Source organism: Heterodontus francisci, chromosome 5, assembly GCF_036365525.1.
Source record: "Heterodontus francisci isolate sHetFra1 chromosome 5, sHetFra1.hap1, whole genome shotgun sequence".
NCBI classification, from domain to species: domain Eukaryota; kingdom Metazoa; phylum Chordata; class Chondrichthyes; order Heterodontiformes; family Heterodontidae; genus Heterodontus; species Heterodontus francisci.
In genome coordinates, this window is record NC_090375.1 from 13428948 (window position 1) to 13452042 (window position 23095).

The following is a 23095-nucleotide window of genomic DNA, read 5'->3' on the forward strand; positions in this document are numbered from 1 at the left end:
CATATAATAAAGCAGCAACTCACACACTCTCCCTCTCTCTGTGTACAATAAAGCAGCAACTCACACACTCTCCCTCTCTCTGTATATAATAAAGCAGCAGTTCACACTCTCTCCCTCTCTCTGTTTATAATAAAGCAGCAACTCACACACTCTATAAAGAATAAAGCAGCAACTCACACTCTCTCCCTCTCTCTGTACATAATAAAGTAGCAACTCACACTCTCTCCCTCTCTCTGTATATAATAAAGCAGCAACTCACACTCTCTCCCTCTCTCTGTACATAATAAAGCAGAAACTCACACTCTCTCCCTCTCTCTGTCTATAATCAAGCAGCAACTCACACTGTCTCCCTCTCTCTGTAGATAATAAAGCAGCAACTCACACTCTCTCTGTATATAATAAAGTAGCAACTCACACTCTCTCCCTCTCTCTGTATATAATAAAGCAGCAACTCACACTCTCTCCCTCTCTCTGTATATAATAAAGCAGGAACTCACACTCTCTCCCTCTCTCTGTATATAATAAAGCAGCAACTCACACTCTCTCCCTCTACCTGTATATAATCAAGCAGCAACTCACACACTCTCCCTCTCTCTGTATATAATAAAGCAGCAACTCACACACTCTATAAAGAATAAAGCAGCAACTCACACACTCTATAAAGAATAAAGCAGCAACTCACACTCTCTCCCTCTCTCTGTATATAATAAAGCAGCAGCTCACACTCTCTCCCTCTCTCTGTATATAATAAAGCAGCAACTCACACACTCTCCCTCTCTCTGTATATAATAAAGCAGCAACTCACACACTCTTTTAAGAATAAAGCAGCAACTCACACACTCTCCCTCTCTCTGTATATAATAAAGCAGAAACTCACACTCTCTCCCTCTCTCTGTATATAATAAAGCAGCAACTCACACACTCTCCCTCTCTCTGTATATAAAAAAGCAGCAACTCACACACTCTATAAAAGAATAAAGCCCCAACTCACACACTATCCCTCTCTCTGTATACAATAAAGCAGCAACTCACACACTCTCCCTCTCTCTGTATATAATAAAGCAGCAGCTCACACTCTCTCCCTCTCACTGTAAATAATAAAGCAGCAACTCACACTCTCTCCCTCTCTCTGAAGATAATAAAGCAGCAACTCACACTCTCTCCCTCTCTCTGTAAATAATAAAGCAGCAACTCACACTCTCCCTCTCACTGTAAATAATAAAGCAGCAACTGATACTCTCTCCCTCTCTCTGTATATAATAAAGCAGCAACTCACACTCGATAAAGAATAAAGCCACAACTCACACTATCTCCCTCTCTCTGCATATAATAAAGCAGCAACTCACACACTCTAAAAAGAATAAAGCCCCAACTCACACACTCTCCCTCTCTCTGTGTACAATAAAGCAGCAACTCACACACTCTCCCTCTCTCTGTATATAATAAAGCAGCAGCTCACACTCTCTCCCTCTCTCTGTATATAATAAAGCAGCAACTCACACACTCTATAAAGAATAAAGCAGCAACTCACACTCTCTCCCTCTCTCTGTACATAATAAAGCAGCAACTCACACTCTCTCCCTCTCTCTGTATATAATAAAGCAGCAACTCACACTCTCTCCCTCTCTCTGTACATAATAAAGCAGAAACTCACACTCTCTCCCTCTCTCTGTCTATAATCAAGCAGCAACTCACACTGTCTCCCTCTCTCTGTAGATAATAAAGCAGCAACTCACACTCTCTCTGTATATAATAAAGTAGCAACTCACACTCTCTCCCTCTCTCTGTATATAATAAAGCAGCAACTCACACTCTCTCCCTCTCTCTGTATATAATAAAGCAGCAACTCACACTCTCTCCCTCTACCTGTATATAATCAAGCAGCAACTCACACACTCTCCCTCTCTCTGTATATAATCAAGCAGCAACTCACACACTCTATAAAGAATAAAGCAGCAACTCACACTCTCTCCCTCCACCTGTATATAATAAAGCAGCAACTCACACTCTCTCCCTCTCTCTGTATATAATAAAGCAGCAACTCACACACTCTATAAAGAATAAAGCAGCAACTCACACACTCTATAAAGAATAAAGCAGCAACTCACACTCTCTCCCTCTCTCTGTATATAATAAAGCAGCAGCTCACACTCTCTCCCTCTCTCTGTATATAATAAAGCAGCAACTCACACACTCTCCCTCTCTCTGTATATAATAAAGCAGCAACTCACACACTCTTTTAAGAATAAAGCAGCAACTCACACACTCTCCCTCTCTCTGTATATAATAAAGCAGCAACTCACACTCTCTCCCTCTCTCTGTATATAATAAAGCAGCAACTCACACTCTCTCCCTCTCACTGTAAATAATAAAGCAGCAACTCACACACTCTCCCTCTCACTGTAAATAATAAAGCAGCAACTCACACTCTCTCCCTCTCTCTGTATATAATAAAGCAGCAACTCACACACTCTCCCTCTCTCTGTATATAATAAAGCAGCAACTCACACTCTCTCCCTCTCTCTGTATATAATAAAGCAGCAACTCACACTCTCTCCCTCTCACTGTAAATAATAAAGCAGCAACTCACACTCTCTCCCTCTCTCTGTATATAATAAAGCAGCAACTCACACTCTCTCCCTCTCTCTGTATATAATAAAGCAGCAACTCACACACTCTATATAGAATAAAGCCCCAACTCACACACTCTCCCTCTCTCTGTATACAATAAAGCAGCAACTCACACTCTCTCCCTCTCTCTGTATATAATAAAGCAGCAACTCACACTCGATAAAGAATAAAGCCACAACTCACACTATCTCCCTCTCTCTGTATATAATAAAGCAGCAACTCACACACTCTAAAAAGAATAAAGCCCCAACTCACACACTCTCCCTCTCTCTCTATACAATAAAGCAGCAACTCACACACTCTCCCTCTCTCTGTATATAATAAAGCAGCAGCTCACACTCTCTCCCTCTCACTGTAAATAATAAAGCAGCAACTCACACTCTCTCCCTCTCTCTGAATATAATAAAGCAGCAACTCACACACTCTCCCTCTCTCTGTATATAATAAAGCAGCAACTCACACTCTCTCCCTCTCTCTGTATATAATAAAGCAGCAACTCACACTCGATAAAGAATAAAGCCACAACTCACACTATCTCCCTCTCTCTGTATATAATAAAGCAGCAACTCACACACTCTAAAAAGAATAAAGCCCCAACTCTCACACTCTCCCTCTCTCTGTATACAATAAAGCAGCAACTCACACACTCTCCCTCTCTCTGTATATAATAAAGCAGCAGCTCACACTCTCTCCCTCTCACTGTAAATAATAAAGCAGCAACTCACAATCTCTTCCTCTCTCTGTATATAATAAAGCAGCAACTCACACACTCTACAAAGAATAAAGCAGCAACTCACACTCTCTCCCTCTCTCTGTATATAATAAAGCAGCAGCTCACACTCTCTCCCTCTCACTGTAAATAATAAAGCAGCAACTCACACTCTCTCCCTCTCTGGATATAATAAAGCAGCAACTCACACACTCTATAAAGAATAAAGCAGCAACTCACACTCTCTCCCTCTCTCTGTATATAATAAAGTAGCAACTCACACTCTCTCCCTCTCTCTGTATCTAATAAAGCAGCAACTCAAACTCTCTCCCTCTCTCTGTATATAATAAAGCAGCAACTCACACTCTCTCCCTCTCTCTGTATATAATAAAGTAGCAACTCACACTCTCTCCCTCTCTCTGTACATAATAAAGCAGAAACTCACACTCTCTCCCTCTCTCTGTATATAATCAAGCAGCAACTCACACTGTCTCCCTCTCTCTGTAGATAATAAAGCAGCAACTCACACTCTGGATATAATAAAGTAGCAACTCACACTCTCTCCCTCTCTCTGTATATAATAAAGCAGCAGCTCACACTCTCTCCCTCTCACTGTAAATAATAAAGCAGCAACTCACACTCTCTCCCTCTCTCTGTATATAATAAAGCAGCAACTCACACACTCTACAAAGAATAAAGCAGCAACTCACACTCTCTCCCTCTCTCTGTATATAATAAAGCAGCAGCTCACACTCTCTCCCTCTCACTGTAAATAATAAAGCAGCAACTCACACTCTCTCCCTCTCTCTGGATATAATAAAGCAGCAACTCACACACTCTACAAAGAATAAAGCAGCAACTCACACTCTCTCCCTCTCTCTGTATATAATAAAGCAGCAGCTCACACTCTCTCCCTCTCACTGTAAATAATAAAGCAGCAACTCACACTCTCTCCCTCTCTGGATATAATAAAGCAGCAACTCACACACTCTATAAAGAATAAAGCAGCAACTCACACTCTCTCCCTCTCTCTGTATATAATAAAGTAGCAACTCACACTCTCTCCCTCTCTCTGTATCTAATAAAGCAGCAACTCAAACTCTCTCCCTCTCTCTGTATATAATAAAGCAGCAACTCACACTCTCTCCCTCTCTCTGTATATAATAAAGTAGCAACTCACACTCTCTCCCTCTCTCTGTATATAATAAAGCAGCAGCTCACACTCTCTCCCTCTCTCTGTAGATAATAAAGCAGCAACTCACACTCTCTCTGGATATAATAAAGTAGCAACTCACACTCTCTCCCTCTCTCTGTATATAATAAAGCAGCAATTCACACTCTCTCCCTCTCTCTGTATATAATAAAGCAGCAACTCACACTCTCTCCCTCTCTCTGTATATAATCAAGCAGCAACTCACACTCTCTCCCGCCACCTGTATATAATCAAGCAGCAACTCACACTCTCGCCCTCTCTCTGTATATAATAAAGCAGCAACTCACACACTCTATAAAGAATAAAGCAGCAACTCACACTCTCTCCCTCTACCTGTATATAATAAAGCAGCAACTCACACACTCTCCCTCTCTCTGTATATAATAAAGCAGCAACTCACACACTCTATAAAGAATAAAGCAGCAACTCACACTCTCTCCCTCTACCTGTATATAATAAAGCAGCAACTCACACTCTCTCCCTCTCTCTGTATATAATCAAGCAACAACTCACACACTCTCCCTCTCTCTGTATATAATAAAGCAGAAACTCACACTCTCTCCCTCTCTCTGTATATAATAAAGCAGCAACTCACACACTCTCCCTCTCTCTGTATATAAAAAAGCAGCAACTCACACACTCTATAAAAGAATAAAGCCCCAACTCACACACTATCCCTCTCTCTGTATACAATAAAGCAGCAACTCACACACTCTCCCTCTCTCTGTATATAATAAAGCAGCAGCTCACACTCTCTCCCTCTCACTGTAAATAATAAAGCAGCAACTCACACTCTCTCCCTCTCTCTGAAGATAATAAAGCAGCAACTCACACTCTCTCCCTCTCACTGTAAATAATAAAGCAGCAACTCACACTCTCCCTCTCACTGTAAATAATAAAGCAGCAACTGATACTCTCTCCCTCTCTCTGTATATAATAAAGCAGCAACTCACACTCTCTCTGGATATAATAAAGTAGCAACTCACACTCTCTCCCTCTCTCTGTATATAATAAAGCAGCAACTCACACTCTCTCCCTCTCTCTGTATATAATAAAGCAGCAACTCACACTCTCTCCCTCTCTCTGTATATAATCAAGCAGCAACTCACACTCTCTCCCGCCACCTGTATATAATCAAGCAGCAACTCACACTCTCGCCCTCTCTCTGTATATAATAAAGCAGCAACTCACACACTCTCCCTCTCTCTGTATATAATAAAGCAGCAACTCACACACTCTATAAAGAATAAAGCAGCAACTCACACTCTCTCCCTCTACCTGTATATAATAAAGCAGCAACTCACACACTCTCCCTCTCTCTGTATATAATAAAGCAGCAACTCACACACTCTATAAAGAATAAAGCAGCAACTCACACTCTCTCCCTCTACCTGTATATAATAAAGCAGCAACTCACACTCTCTCCCTCTCTCTGTATATAATCAAGCAACAACTCACACTCTCTCCCTCTCTCTGTATATAATAAAGCAGCAACTCACACTCTCTCCCTCTCTCTGTATATAATAAAGCAGCAGCTCACACTCTCTCCCTCTCTCTGTATATAATAAAGCAGCAACTCACACACTCTTTTAAGAATAAAGCAGCAACTCACACACTCTCCCTCTCTCTGTATATAATAAAGCAGCAACTCACACACTCTCCCTCTACCTGTATATAATAAAGCAGCAACTCACACACTCTCCCTCTCTCTGTATATAATAAAGCAGCAACTCACACACTCTCCCTCTACCTGTATATAATAAAGCAGCAACTCACACACTCTCCCTCTCTCTGTATATAATAAAGCAGCAGCTCACACTCTCTCCCTCTCTCTGTATATAATAAAGCAGCAACTCAGACACTCTATAAAGAATAAAGCAGCAACTCACACTCTCTCCCTCTCTCTGTATATAATAAAGTAGCAACTCACACTCTCTCCCTCTCTCTGTATATAATAAAGCAGCAACTCACACTCTCTCCCTCTCTCTATAAAGAATAAAGCAGCAACTCACACTCTCTCCCTCTCTCTGTATATAATAAAGTAGCAACTCACACTCTCTCCATCTCTCTGTATATAATAAAGCAGCAACTCACACTCTCTCCCTCTCTCTATAAAGTATAAAGCAGCAACTCACACTCTCTCCCTCTCTCTGTATATAATAAAGCAGCAACTCACACTCTCTCCCTCTCTCTATAAAGAATAAAGCAGCAACTCACACTCTCTCCCTCTCTCTGTATATAATAAAGTAGCAACTCACACTCTCTCCCTCTCTCTGTATATAATAAAGTAGCAACTCACACTCTCTCCCTCTCTCTGTATATAATAAAGCAGCAACTCACACTCTCTCCATCTCTCTATAAAGAATAAAGCAGCAACTCACACTCTCTCCCTCTCTCTGTATATAATAAAGTAGCAACTCACACTCTCTCCCTCTCTCTGTATATAATAAAGCAGAAACTCACACTCTCTCCCTCTCTCTGTATACAATAAAGCAGCAACTCACACACTCTCCCTCGACCTGTATATAATAAAGCAGCAACTCACACTCTCTCCCTCTCTCTGTATATATTCAAGCAGCAACTCACACTCTCTCCCTCTACCTGTATATAATCAAACAGCAACTCACACTCTCTCCCTCTCTCTGTATATAATAAAGCAGCAACTCACACTCTCCCTCTCTCTGTATATAATGAAGCAGCAACTCACACACTCTATAAAGAATAAAGCAGCAACTCACACTCTCTCCCTCTCTCTGTATATAATAAAGCAGCAACTCACACACTCTCCCTCTCTCTGTATATAATGAAGCAGCAACTCACACACTCTATAAAGAATAAAGCAGCAACTCACACTCTCTCCCTCTACCTGTATATAATAAAGCAGCAACTCACACTCTCTCCCTCTCTCTGTATATAATAAAGCAGCAACTCACACACTCTCCCTCTCTCTGTATATAATGAAGCAGCAACTCACACACTCTATAAAGAATAAAGCAGCAACTCACACTCTCTCCCTCTCTCTGTATATAATAAAGCAGCAACTCACACTCTCTCCCTCTCTCTGTATATAATAAAGCAGCAACTCACACTCTCTCCCTCTCTCTGTATATAATAAAGCAGCAGCTCACACACTCTCCCTCTCTCTGTATATAATAAAGCAGCAACTCACACACTCTCCCTCTCTCTGTATATAATAAAGCAGCAACTCAAACACTCTATAAAGAAGAAAGCAGCAACTCACACTCTCTCCCTCTCTCTGTATATAATAAAGCAGCAACTCACACACTCTCCCTCTCTCTGTATATAATGAAGCAGCAACTCACACACTCTATAAAGAATAAAGCAGCAACTCACACTCTCTCCCTCTCTCTGTATATAATAAAGCAGCAGCTCACACACTCTCCCTCTCTCTGTATATAATAAAGCAGCAACTCACACACTCTCCCTCTACCTGTATATAATAAAGCAGCAACTCACACACTCTATAAAGAATAAAGCAGCAACTCACACTCTCTCCCTCTCTCTGTATATAATAAAGCAGCAGCTCACACACTCTCCCTCTCTCTGTATATAATAAAGCAGCAACTCACACACTCTCCCTCTCTCTGTATATAATAAAGCAGCAACTCAAACACTCTATAAAGAAGAAAGCAGCAACTCACACTCTCTCCCTCTCTCTGTATATAATAAAGCAGCAGCTCACACACTCTCCCTCTCTCTGTATATAATAAAGCAGCAACTCACACACTCTCCCTCTACCTGTATATAATAAAGCAGCAACTCACACTCTCTCCCTCTCTCTGTATATAATAAAGCAGCAGCTCACACACTCTCCCTCTCTCTGTATATAATAAAGCAGCAACTCACACACTCTCCCTCTACCTGTATATAATAAAGCAGCAACTCACACACTCTATAAAGAATAAAGCAGCAACTCACACTCTCTCCCTCTCTCTGTATATAATAAAGCAGCAGCTCACACACTCTCCCTCTCTCTGTATATAATAAAGCAGCAACTCACACACTCTCCCTCTCTCTGTATATAATAAAGCAGCAACTCAAACACTCTATAAAGAAGAAAGCAGCAACTCACACTCTCTCCCTCTCTCTGTATATAATAAAGCAGCAACTCACACTCTCCCTCTCTCTGTATATAATGAAGCAGCAACTCACACACTCTATAAAGAATAAAGCAGCAACTCACACTCTCTCCCTCTCTCTGTATATAATAAAGCAGCAACTCACACTCTCTCCCTCTCTCTGTATATAATCAAGCAGCAACTCAAACACTCTATAAAGAAGAAAGCAGCAACTCACACACTCTCCCTCTCTCTGTATATAATCAAGCAGCAACTCACACACTCTATAAAGAATAAAGCAGCAACTCACACTCTCTCCCTCTCTCTGTATATAATCAAGCAGCAACTCAAACACTCTATAAAGAAGAAAGCAGCAACTCACACACTCTCCCTCTCTCTGTATATAATAAAGCAGCAACTCACACTCTCTCCCTCTCTCTGTATGTAATGAAGCAGCAACTCACACACTCTCCCTCTCTCTGTATATAATCAAGCAGCAACTCAAACACTCTATAAAGAAGAAAGCAGCAACTCACACACTCTCCCTCTCTCTGTATATAATCAAGCAGCAACTCACACACTCTATAAAGAATAAAGCAGCAACTCACACTCTCTCCCTCTCTCTGTATATAATCAAGCAGCAACTCAAACACTCTATAAAGAAGAAAGAAGCAACTCACACACTCTCCCTCTCTCTGTATATAATAAAGCAGCAACTCACACTCTCTCCCTCTCTCTGTATATAATAAAGCAGCAGCTCACACACTCTCCCTCTCTCTGTATATAATAAAGCAGCAACTCACACACTCTCCCTCTACCTGTATATAATAAAGCAGCAACTCACACTCTCTCCCTCTCTCTGTATATAATAAAGCAGCAGCTCACACACTCTCCCTCTCTCTGTATATAATAAAGCAGCAACTCACACACTCTCCCTCTACCTGTATATAATAAAGCAGCAACTCACACACTCTATAAAGAATAAAGCAGCAACACACACTCTCTCCCTCTCTCTGTATATAATAAAGCAGCAGCTCACACACTCTCCCTCTCTCTGTATATAATAAAGCAGCAACTCACACACTCTCCCTCTCTGTGTATATAATAAAGCAGCAACTCAAACACTCTATAAAGAAGAAAGCAGCAACTCACACTCTCTCCCTCTCTCTGTATATAATAAAGCAGCAACTCACACACTCTCCCTCTCTCTGTATATAATGAAGCAGCAACTCACACACTCTATAAAGAATAAAGCAGCAACTCACACTCTCTCCCTCTCTCTGTATATAATAAAGCAGCAACTCACACTCTCTCCCTCTCTCTGTATATAATCAAGCAGCAACTCAAACACTCTATAAAGAAGAAAGCAGCAACTCACACACTCTCCCTCTCTCTGTATATAATCAAGCAGCAACTCACACACTCTATAAAGAATAAAGCAGCAACTCACACTCTCTCCCTCTCTCTGTATATAATCAAGCAGCAACTCAAACACTCTATAAAGAAGAAAGCAGCAACTCACACACTCTCCCTCTCTCTGTATATAATAAAGCAGCAACTCACACTCTCTCCCTCTCTCTGTATGTAATGAAGCAGCAACTCACACACTCTCCCTCTCTCTGTATATAATCAAGCAGCAACTCAAACACTCTATAAAGAAGAAAGCAGCAACTCACACACTCTCCCTCTCTCTGTATATAATCAAGCAGCAACTCACACACTCTATAAAGAATAAAGCAGCAACTCACACTCTCTCCCTCTCTCTGTATATAATCAAGCAGCAACTCAAACACTCTATAAAGAAGAAAGCAGCAACTCACACACTCTCCCTCTCTCTGTATATAATAAAGCAGCAACTCACACTCTCTCCCTCTCTCTGTATATAATGAAGCAGCAACTCACACACTCTCCCTCTCTCTGTATATAATAAAGCAGCAACTCACACTCTCTCCCTCTCTCTGTATATAATAAAGCAGCAACTCACACTCTCTCCCTCTCACTGTAAATAATAAAGCAGCAACTCACACTCTCTCCCTCTCTCTGTATATAATAAAGCAGCAACTCACACTCTCTCCCTCTCACTGTAAATAATAAAGCAGCAACTCACACTCTCTCCCTCTCTCTGTATATAATAAAGCAGCAACTCACACACTCTCCCTCTCACTGTAAATAATAAAGCAGCAACTCACACTCTCTCCCTCTCTCTGTATATAATAAAGCAGCAACTCACACACTCTATATAGAATAAAGCCCCAACTCACACACTCTCCCTTTCTCTGTATACAATAAAGCAGCAACTCACACTCTCTCCCTCTCTCTGTATATAATAAAGCAGCAACTCACACACTCTCCCTCTCTCTGTATATAATAAAGCAGCAACTCACACTCTCTCCCTCTCTCTGTATATAATAAAGCAGCAACTCACACACTCGATAAAGAATAAAGCCACAACTCACACTATCTCCCTCTCTCTGTATATAATAAAGCAGCAACTCACACACTCTCCCTCTCTCTGTATACAATAAAGCAGCAACTCACACATTCTCCCTCTCTCTGTATATAATAAAGCAGCAGCTCACACTCTCTCCCTCTCTCTGTATATAATAAAGCAGCAACTCACACACTCTATAAAGAATAAAGCAGCAACTCACACTCTCTCCCTCTCTCTGTATATAATAAAGTAGCAACTCACACTCTCTCCCTCTCTCTGTATATAATAAAGCAGCAACTCACACTCTCTCCCTCTCTCTATAAAGAATAAAGCAGCAACTCACACTCTCTCCCTCTCTCTGTATATAATAAAGTAGCAACTCACACTCTCTCCATCTCTCTGTATATAATAAAGCAGCAACTCACACTCTCTCCCTCTCTCTATAAAGTATAAAGCAGCAACTCACACTCTCTCCCTCTCTCTGTATATAATAAAGCAGCAACTCACACTCTCTCCCTCTCTCTATAAAGAATAAAGCAGCAACTCACACTCTCTCCCTCTCTCTGTATATAATAAAGTAGCAACTCACACTCTCTCCCTCTCTCTGTATATAATAAAGTAGCAACTCACACTCTCTCCCTCTCTCTGTATATAATAAAGCAGCAACTCACACTCTCTCCATCTCTCTATAAAGAATAAAGCAGCAACTCACACTCTCTCCCTCTCTCTGTATATAATAAAGTAGCAACTCACACTCTCTCCCTCTCTCTGTATATAATAAAGCAGAAACTCACACTCTCTCCCTCTCTCTGTATACAATAAAGCAGCAACTCACACACTCTCCCTCGACCTGTATATAATAAAGCAGCAACTCACACTCTCTCCCTCTCTCTGTATATATTCAAGCAGCAGCTCACACTCTCTCCCTCTACCTGTATATAATCAGGCAGCAACTCACACTCTCTCCCTCTCTCTGTATATAATAAAGCAGCAACTCACACACTCTCCCTCTCTCTGTATATAATGAAGCAGCAACTCACACACTCTATAAAGAATAAAGCAGCAACTCACACTCTCTCCCTCTCTCTGTATATAATAAAGCAGCAACTCACACACTCTCCCTCTCTCTGTATATAATGAAGCAGCAACTCACACACTCTATAAAGAATAAAGCAGCAACTCACACTCTCTCCCTCTACCTGTATATAATAAAGCAGCAACTCACACTCTCTCCCTCTCTCTGTATATAATAAAGCAGCAACTCACACTCTCTCCCTCTCTCTGTATATAATCAAGCAGCAACTCAAACACTCTATAAAGAAGAAAGCAGCAACTCACACACTCTCCCTCTCTCTGTATATAATAAAGCAGCAACTCACACTCTCTCCCTCTCTCTGTATATAATGAAGCAGCAACTCACACACTCTCCCTCTCTTTGTATATAATCAAGCAGCAACTCACACACTCTATAAAGAATAAAGCAGCAACTCACACTCTCTCCTCTCTCTGTATATAATAAAGCAGCAACTCACACTCTCTCCCTCTCTCTGTATATAATAAAGCAGCAACTCACACTCTCTCCCTCTCACTGTAAATAATAAAGCAGCAACTCACACTCTCTCCCTCTCTCTGTATATAATAAAGCAGCAACTCACACTCTCTCCCTCTCACTGTAAATAATAAAGCAGCAACTCACACTCTCTCCCTCTCTCTGTATATAATAAAGTAGCAACTCACACTCTCTCCCTCTCTCTGTACATAATAAAGCAGAAACTCACACTCTCTCCCTCTCTCTGTATATAATAAAGCAGCAGCTCACACTCTCTCCCTCTCTCTGTAGATAATAAAGCAGCAACTCACACTCTCTCTGGATATAATAAAGTAGCAACTCACACTCTCTCCCTCTCTCTGTATATAATAAAGCAGCAACTCACACTCTCTCCCTCTCTCTGTATATAATAAAGCAGCAACTCACACTCTCTCCCTCTCTCTGTATATAATCAAGCAGCAACTCACACTCTCTCCCGCCACCTGTATATAATCAAGCAGCAACTCACACTCTCGCCCTCTCTCTGTATATAATAAAGCAGCAACTCACACACTCTCCCTCTCTCTGTATATAATAAAGCAGCAACTCACACACTCTATAAAGAATAAAGCAGCAACTCACACTGTCTCCCTCTACCTGTATATAATAAAGCAGCAACTCACACACTCTCCCTCTCTCTGTATATAATAAAGCAGCAACTCACACACTCTATAAAGAATAAAGCAGCAACTCACACTCTCTCCCTCTACCTGTATCTAATAAAGCAGCAACTCACACTCTCTCCCTCTCTCTGTATATAATCAAGCAACAACTCACACTCTCTCCCTCTCTCTGTATATAATAAAGCAGCAACTCACACTCTCTCCCTCTCTCTGTATATAATAAAGCAGCAGCTCACACTCTCTCCCTCTCTGTATATAATAAAGCAGCAACTCACACACTCTCCCTCTCTCTGTATATAATAAAGCAGCAACTCACACACTCTTTTAAGAATAAAGCAGCAACTCACACACTCTCCCTCTCTCTGTATATAATGAAGCAGCAACTCACACACTCTATAAAGAATAAAGCAGCAACTCACACTCTCTCCCTCTCTCTGTATATAATAAAGCAGCAACTCACACTCTCTCCCTCTCTCTGTATATAATCAAGCAGCAACTCAAACACTCTATAAAGAAGAAAGCAGCAACTCACACACTCTCCCTCTCTCTGTATATAATCAAGCAGCAACTCACACACTCTATAAAGAATAAAGCAGCAACTCACACTCTCTCCCTCTCTCTGTATATAATCAAGCAGCAACTCAAACACTCTATAAAGAAGAAAGCAGCAACTCACACACTCTCCCTCTCTCTGTATATAATAAAGCAGCAACTCACACTCTCTCCCTCTCTCTGTATGTAATGAAGCAGCAACTCACACTCTCTCCCTCTCTCTGTATATAATAAAGCAGCAACTCACACACTCTATAAAGAATAAAGCAGCAACTCACACTCTCTCCCTCTCTCTGTACATAATAAAGCAGCAACTCACACTCTCTCCCTCTCTCTGTATATAATAAAGCAGCAACTCACACTCTCTCCCTCTCTCTGTACATAATAAAGCAGAAACTCACACTCTCTCCCTCTCTCTGTCTATAATCAAGCAGCAACTCACACTGTCTCCCTCTCTCTGTAGATAATAAAGCAGCAACTCACACTCTCTCTGTATATAATAAAGTAGCAACTCACACTCTCTCCCTCTCTCTGTATATAATAAAGCAGCAACTCACACTCTCTCCCTCTCTCTGTATATAATAAAGCAGCAACTCACACTCTCTCCCTCTACCTGTATATAATCAAGCAGCAACTCACACACTCTCCCTCTCTCTGTATATAATCAAGCAGCAACTCACACACTCTATAAAGAATAAAGCAGCAACTCACACTCTCTCCCTCCACCTGTATATAATAAAGCAGCAACTCACACTCTCTCCCTCTCTCTGTATATAATAAAGCAGCAACTCACACACTCTATAAAGAATAAAGCAGCAACTCACACACTCTATAAAGAATAAAGCAGCAACTCACACTCTCTCCCTCTCTCTGTATATAATAAAGCAGCAGCTCACACTCTCTCCCTCTCTCTGTATATAATAAAGCAGCAACTCACACACTCTCCCTCTCTCTGTATATAATAAAGCAGCAACTCACACACTCTTTTAAGAATAAAGCAGCAACTCACACACTCTCCCTCTCTCTGTATATAATAAAGCAGCAACTCACACTCTCTCCCTCTCTCTGTATATAATAAAGCAGCAACTCACACTCTCTCCCTCTCACTGTAAATAATAAAGCAGCAACTCACACACTCTCCCTCTCACTGTAAATAATAAAGCAGCAACTCACACTCTCTCCCTCTCTCTGTATATAATAAAGCAGCAACTCACACACTCTCCCTCTCTCTGTATATAATAAAGCAGCAACTCACACTCTCTCCCTCTCTCTGTATATAATAAAGCAGCAACTCACACTCTCTCCCTCTCACTGTAAATAATAAAGCAGCAACTCACACTCTCTCCCTCTCTCTGTATATAATAAAGCAGCAACTCACACTCTCTCCCTCTCTCTGTATATAATAAAGCAGCAACTCACACACTCTATATAGAATAAAGCCCCAACTCACACACTCTCCCTCTCTCTGTATACAATAAAGCAGCAACTCACACTCTCTCCCTCTCTCTGTATATAATAAAGCAGCAACTCACACTCGATAAAGAATAAAGCCACAACTCACACTATCTCCCTCTCTCTGTATATAATAAAGCAGCAACTCACACACTCTAAAAAGAATAAAGCCCCAACTCACACACTCTCCCTCTCTCTCTATACAATAAAGCAGCAACTCACACACTCTCCCTCTCTCTGTATATAATAAAGCAGCAGCTCACACTCTCTCCCTCTCACTGTAAATAATAAAGCAGCAACTCACACTCTCTCCCTCTCTCTGAATATAATAAAGCAGCAACTCACACACTCTCCCTCTCTCTGTATATAATAAAGCAGCAACTCACACTCTCTCCCTCTCTCTGTATATAATAAAGCAGCAACTCACACTCGATAAAGAATAAAGCCACAACTCACACTATCTCCCTCTCTCTGTATATAATAAAGCAGCAACTCACACACTCTAAAAAGAATAAAGCCCCAACTCTCACACTCTCCCTCTCTCTGTATACAATAAAGCAGCAACTCACACACTCTCCCTCTCTCTGTATATAATAAAGCAGCAGCTCACACTCTCTCCCTCTCACTGTAAATAATAAAGCAGCAACTCACAATCTCTTCCTCTCTCTGTATATAATAAAGCAGCAACTCACACACTCTACAAAGAATAAAGCAGCAACTCACACTCTCTCCCTCTCTCTGTATATAATAAAGCAGCAGCTCACACTCTCTCCCTCTCACTGTAAATAATAAAGCAGCAACTCACACTCTCTCCCTCTCTGGATATAATAAAGCAGCAACTCACACACTCTATAAAGAATAAAGCAGCAACTCACACTCTCTCCCTCTCTCTGTATATAATAAAGTAGCAACTCACACTCTCTCCCTCTCTCTGTATCTAATAAAGCAGCAACTCAAACTCTCTCCCTCTCTCTGTATATAATAAAGCAGCAACTCACACTCTCTCCCTCTCTCTGTATATAATAAAGTAGCAACTCACACTCTCTCCCTCTCTCTGTACATAATAAAGCAGAAACTCACACTCTCTCCCTCTCTCTGTATATAATCAAGCAGCAACTCACACTGTCTCCCTCTCTCTGTAGATAATAAAGCAGCAACTCACACTCTGGATATAATAAAGTAGCAACTCACACTCTCTCCCTCTCTCTGTATATAATAAAGCAGCAGCTCACACTCTCTCCCTCTCACTGTAAATAATAAAGCAGCAACTCACACTCTCTCCCTCTCTCTGTATATAATAAAGCAGCAACTCACACACTCTACAAAGAATAAAGCAGCAACTCACACTCTCTCCCTCTCTCTGTATATAATAAAGCAGCAGCTCACACTCTCTCCCTCTCACTGTAAATAATAAAGCAGCAACTCACACTCTCTCCCTCTCTCTGGATATAATAAAGCAGCAACTCACACACTCTACAAAGAATAAAGCAGCAACTCACACTCTCTCCCTCTCTCTGTATATAATAAAGCAGCAGCTCACACTCTCTCCCTCTCACTGTAAATAATAAAGCAGCAACTCACACTCTCTCCCTCTCTGGATATAATAAAGCAGCAACTCACACACTCTATAAAGAATAAAGCAGCAACTCACACTCTCTCCCTCTCTCTGTATATAATAAAGTAGCAACTCACACTCTCTCCCTCTCTCTGTATCTAATAAAGCAGCAACTCAAACTCTCTCCCTCTCTCTGTATATAATAAAGCAGCAACTCACACTCTCTCCCTCTCTCTGTATATAATAAAGTAGCAACTCACACTCTCTCCCTCTCTCTGTATATAATAAAGCAGCAGCTCACACTCTCTCCCTCTCTCTGTAGATAATAAAGCAGCAACTCACACTCTCTCTGGATATAATAAAGTAGCAACTCACACTCTCTCCCTCTCTCTGTATATAATAAAGCAGCAATTCACACTCTCTCCCTCTCTCTGTATATAATAAAGCAGCAACTCACACTCTCTCCCTCTCTCTGTATATAATCAAGCAGCAACTCACACTCTCTCCCGCCACCTGTATATAATCAAGCAGCAACTCACACTCTCGCCCTCTCTCTGTATATAATAAAGCAGCAACTCACACACTCTATAAAGAATAAAGCAGCAACTCACACTCTCTCCCTCTACCTGTATATAATAAAGCAGCAACTCACACACTCTCCCTCTCTCTGTATATAATAAAGCAGCAACTCACACACTCTATAAAGAATAAAGCAGCAACTCACACTCTCTCCCTCTACCTGTATATAATAAAGCAGCAACTCACACTCTCTCCCTCTCTCTGTATATAATCAAGCAACAACTCACACACTCTCCCTCTCTCTGTATATAATAAAGCAGAAACTCACACTCTCTCCCTCTCTCTGTATATAATAAAGCAGCAACTCACACACTCTCCCTCTCTCTGTATATAAAAAAGCAGCAACTCACACACTCTATAAAAGAATAAAGCCCCAACTCACACACTATCCCTCTCTCTGTATACAATAAAGCAGCAACTCACACACTCTCCCTCTCTCTGTATATAATAAAGCAGCAGCTCACACTCTCTCCCTCTCACTGTAAATAATAAAGCAGCAACTCACACTCTCTCCCTCTCTCTGAAGATAATAAAGCAGCAACTCACACTCTCTCCCTCTCACTGTAAATAATAAAGCAGCAACTCACACTCTCCCTCTCACTGTAAATAATAAAGCAGCAACTGATACTCTCTCCCTCTCTCTGTATATAATAAAGCAGCAACTCACACTCGATAAAGAATAAAGCCACAACTCACACTATCTCCCTCTCTCTGCATATAATAAAGCAGCAACTCACACACTCTAAAAAGAATAAAGCCCCAACTCACACACTCTCCCTCTCTCTGTGTACAATAAAGCAGCAACTCACACACTCTCCCTCTCTCTGTATATAATAAAGCAGCAGCTCACACTCTCTCCCTCTCTCTGTATATAATAAAGCAGCAACTCACACACTCTATAAAGAATAAAGCAGCAACTCACACTCTCTCCCTCTCTCTGTACATAATAAAGCAGCAACTCACACTCTCTCCCTCTCTCTGTATATAATAAAGCAGCAACTCACACTCTCTCCCTCTCTCTGTACATAATAAAGCAGAAACTCACACTCTCTCCCTCTCTCTGTCTATAATCAAGCAGCAACTCACACTGTCTCCCTCTCTCTGTAGATAATAAAGCAGCAACTCACACTCTCTCTGTATATAATAAAGTAGCAACTCACACTCTCTCCCTCTCTCTGTATATAATAAAGCAGCAACTCACACTCTCTCCCTCTCTCTGTATATAATAAAGCAGCAACTCACACTCTCTCCCTCTACCTGTATATAATCAAGCAGCAACTCACACACTCTCCCTCTCTCTGTATATAATCAAGCAGCAACTCACACACTCTATAAAGAATAAAGCAGCAACTCACACTCTCTCCCTCCACCTGTATATAATAAAGCAGCAACTCACACTCTCTCCCTCTCTCTGTATATAATAAAGCAGCAACTCACACACTCTATAAAGAATAAAGCAGCAACTCACACACTCTATAAAGAATAAAGCAGCAACTCACACTCTCTCCCTCTCTCTGTATATAATAAAGCAGCAGCTCACACTCTCTCCCTCTCTCTGTATATAATAAAGCAGCAACTCACACACTCTCCCTCTCTCTGTATATAATAAAGCAGCAACTCACACACTCTTTTAAGAATAAAGCAGCAACTCACACACTCTCCCTCTCTCTGTATATAATAAAGCAGCAACTCACACTCTCTCCCTCTCTCTGTATATAATAAAGCAGCAACTCACACTCTCTCCCTCTCACTGTAAATAATAAAGCAGCAACTCACACACTCTCCCTCACTGTAAATAATAAAGCAGCAACTCACACTCTCTCCCTCTCTCTGTATATAATAAAGCAGCAACTCACACACTCTCCCTCTCTCTGTATATAATAAAGCAGCAACTCACACTCTCTCCCTCTCTCTGTATATAATAAAGCAGCAACTCACACTCTCTCCCTCTCACTGTAAATAATAAAGCAGCAACTCACACTCTCTCCCTCTCTCTGTATATAATAAAGCAGCAACTCACACTCTCTCCCTCTCTCTGTATATAATAAAGCAGCAACTCACACACTCTATATAGAATAAAGCCCCAACTCACACACTCTCCCTCTCTCTGTATACAATAAAGCAGCAACTCACACTCTCTCCCTCTCTCTGTATATAATAAAGCAGCAACTCACACTCGATAAAGAATAAAGCCACAACTCACACTATCTCCCTCTCTCTGTATATAATAAAGCAGCAACTCACACACTCTAAAAAGAATAAAGCCCCAACTCACACACTCTCCCTCTCTCTCTATACAATAAAGCAGCAACTCACACACTCTCCCTCTCTCTGTATATAATAAAGCAGCAGCTCACACTCTCTCCCTCTCACTGTAAATAATAAAGCAGCAACTCACACTCTCTCCCTCTCTCTGAATATAATAAAGCAGCAACTCACACACTCTCCCTCTCTCTGTATATAATAAAGCAGCAACTCACACTCTCTCCCTCTCTCTGTATATAATAAAGCAGCAACTCACACTCGATAAAGAATAAAGCCACAACTCACACTATCTCCCTCTCTCTGTATATAATAAAGCAGCAACTCACACACTCTAAAAAGAATAAAGCCCCAACTCTCACACTCTCCCTCTCTCTGTATACAATAAAGCAGCAACTCACACACTCTCCCTCTCTCTGTATATAATAAAGCAGCATCTCACACTCTCTCCCTCTCACTGTAAATAATAAAGCAGCAACTCACAATCTCTCCCTCTCTCTGTATATAATAAAGCAGCAACTCACACACTCTACAAAGAATAAAGCAGCAACTCACACTCTCTCCCTCTCTCTGTATATAATAAAGCAGCAGCTCACACTGTCTCCCTCTCACTGTAAATAATAAAGCAGCAACTCACACTCTCTCCCTCTCTGGATATAATAAAGCAGCAACTCACACACTCTATAAAGAATAAAGCAGCAACTCACACTCTCTCCCTCTCTCTGTATATAATAAAGTAGCAACTCACACTCTCTCCCTCTCTCTGTATCTAATAAAGCAGCAACTCAAACTCTCTCCCTCTCTCTGTATATAATAAAGCAGCAACTCACACTCTCTCCCTCTCTCTGTATATAATAAAGTAGCAACTCACACTCTCTCCCTCTCTCTGTACATAATAAAGCAGAAACTCACACTCTCTCCCTCTCTCTGTATATAATCAAGCAGCAACTCACACTGTCTCCCTCTCTCTGTAGATAATAAAGCAGCAACTCACACTCTCTCTGGATATAATAAAGTAGCAACTCACACTCTCTCCCTCTCTCTGTATATAATAAAGCAGCAGCTCACACTCTCTCCCTCTCACTGTAAATAATAAAGCAGCAACTCACACTCTCTCCCTCTCTCTGTATATAATAAAGCAGCAACTCACACACTCTACAAAGAATAAAGCAGCAACTCACACTCTCTCCCTCTCTCTGTATATAATAAAGCAGCAGCTCACACTCTCTCCCTCTCACTGTAAATAATAAAGCAGCAACTCACACTCTCTCCCTCTCTCTGGATATAATAAAGCAGCAACTCACACACTCTACAAAGAATAAAGCAGCAACTCACACTCTCTCCCTCTCTCTGTATATAATAAAGCAGCAGCTCACACTCTCTCCCTCTCACTGTAAATAATAAAGCAGCAACTCACACTCTCTCCCTCTCTGGATATAATAAAGCAGCAACTCACACACTCTATAAAGAATAAAGCAGCAACTCACACTCTCTCCCTCTCTCTGTATATAATAAAGTAGCAACTCACACTCTCTCCCTCTCTCTGTATCTAATAAAGCAGCAACTCAAACTCTCTCCCTCTCTCTGTATATAATAAAGCAGCAACTCACACTCTCTCCCTCTCTCTGTATATAATAAAGTAGCAACTCACACTCTCTCCCTCTCTCTGTACATAATAAAGCAGAAACTCACACTCTCTCCCTCTCTCTGTATATAATAAAGCAGCAGCTCACACTCTCTCCCTCTCTCTGTAGATAATAAAGCAGCAACTCACACTCTCTCTGGATATAATAAAGTAGCAACTCACACTCTCTCCCTCTCTCTGTATATAATAAAGCAGCAACTCACACTCTCTCCCTCTCTCTGTATATAATAAAGCAGCAACTCACACTCTCTCCCTCTCTCTGTATATAATCAAGCAGCAACTCACACTCTCTCCCGCCACCTGTATATAATCAAGCAGCAACTCACACTCTCGCCCTCTCTCTGTATATAATAAAGCAGCAACTCACACACTCTCCCTCTCTCTGTATATAATAAAGCAGCAACTCACACACTCTATAAAGAATAAAGCAGCAACTCACACTCTCTCCCTCTACCTGTATATAATAAAGCAGCAACTCACACACTCTCCCTCTCTCTGTATATAATAAAGCAGCAACTCACACACTCTATAAAGAATAAAGCAGCAACTCACACTCTCTCCCTCTACCTGTATATAATAAAGCAGCAACTCACACTCTCTCCCTCTCTCTGTATATAATCAAGCAACAACTCACACTCTCTCCCTCTCTCTGTATATAATAAAGCAGCAACTCACACTCTCTCCCTCTCTCTGTATATAATAAAGCAGCAGCTCACACTCTCTCCCTCTCTCTGTATATAATAAAGCAGCAACTCACACACTCTTTTAAGAATAAAGCAGCAACTCACACACTCTCCCTCTCTCTGTATATAATAAAGCAGCAACTCACACACTCTCCCTCTACCTGTATATAATAAAGCAGCAACTCACACACTCTCCCTCTCTCTGTATATAATAAAGCAGCAACTCACACACTCTCCCTCTACCTGTATATAATAAAGCAGCAACTCACACACTCTCCCTCTCTCTGTATATAATAAAGCAGCAGCTCACACTCTCTCCCTCTCTCTGTATATAATAAAGCAGCAACTCAGACACTCTATAAAGAATAAAGCAGCAACTCACACTCTCTCCCTCTCTCTGTATATAATAAAGTAGCAACTCACACTCTCTCCCTCTCTCTGTATATAATAAAGCAGCAACTCACACTCTCTCCCTCTCTCTATAAAGAATAAAGCAGCAACTCACACTCTCTCCCTCTCTCTGTATATAATAAAGTAGCAACTCACACTCTCTCCATCTCTCTGTATATAATAAAGCAGCAACTCACACTCTCTCCCTCTCTCTATAAAGTATAAAGCAGCAACTCACACTCTCTCCCTCTCTCTGTATATAATAAAGCAGCAACTCACACTCTCTCCCTCTCTCTATAAAGAATAAAGCAGCAACTCACACTCTCTCCCTCTCTCTGTATATAATAAAGTAGCAACTCACACTCTCTCCCTCTCTCTGTATATAATAAAGTAGCAACTCACACTCTCTCCCTCTCTCTGTATATAATAAAGCAGCAACTCACACTCTCTCCATCTCTCTATAAAGAATAAAGCAGCAACTCACACTCTCTCCCTCTCTCTGTATATAATAAAGTAGCAACTCACACTCTCTCCCTCTCTCTGTATATAATAAAGCAGAAACTCACACTCTCTCCCTCTCTCTGTATACAATAAAGCAGCAACTCACACACTCTCCCTCGACCTGTATATAATAAAGCAGCAACTCACACTCTCTCCCTCTCTCTGTATATATTCAAGCAGCAACTCACACTCTCTCCCTCTA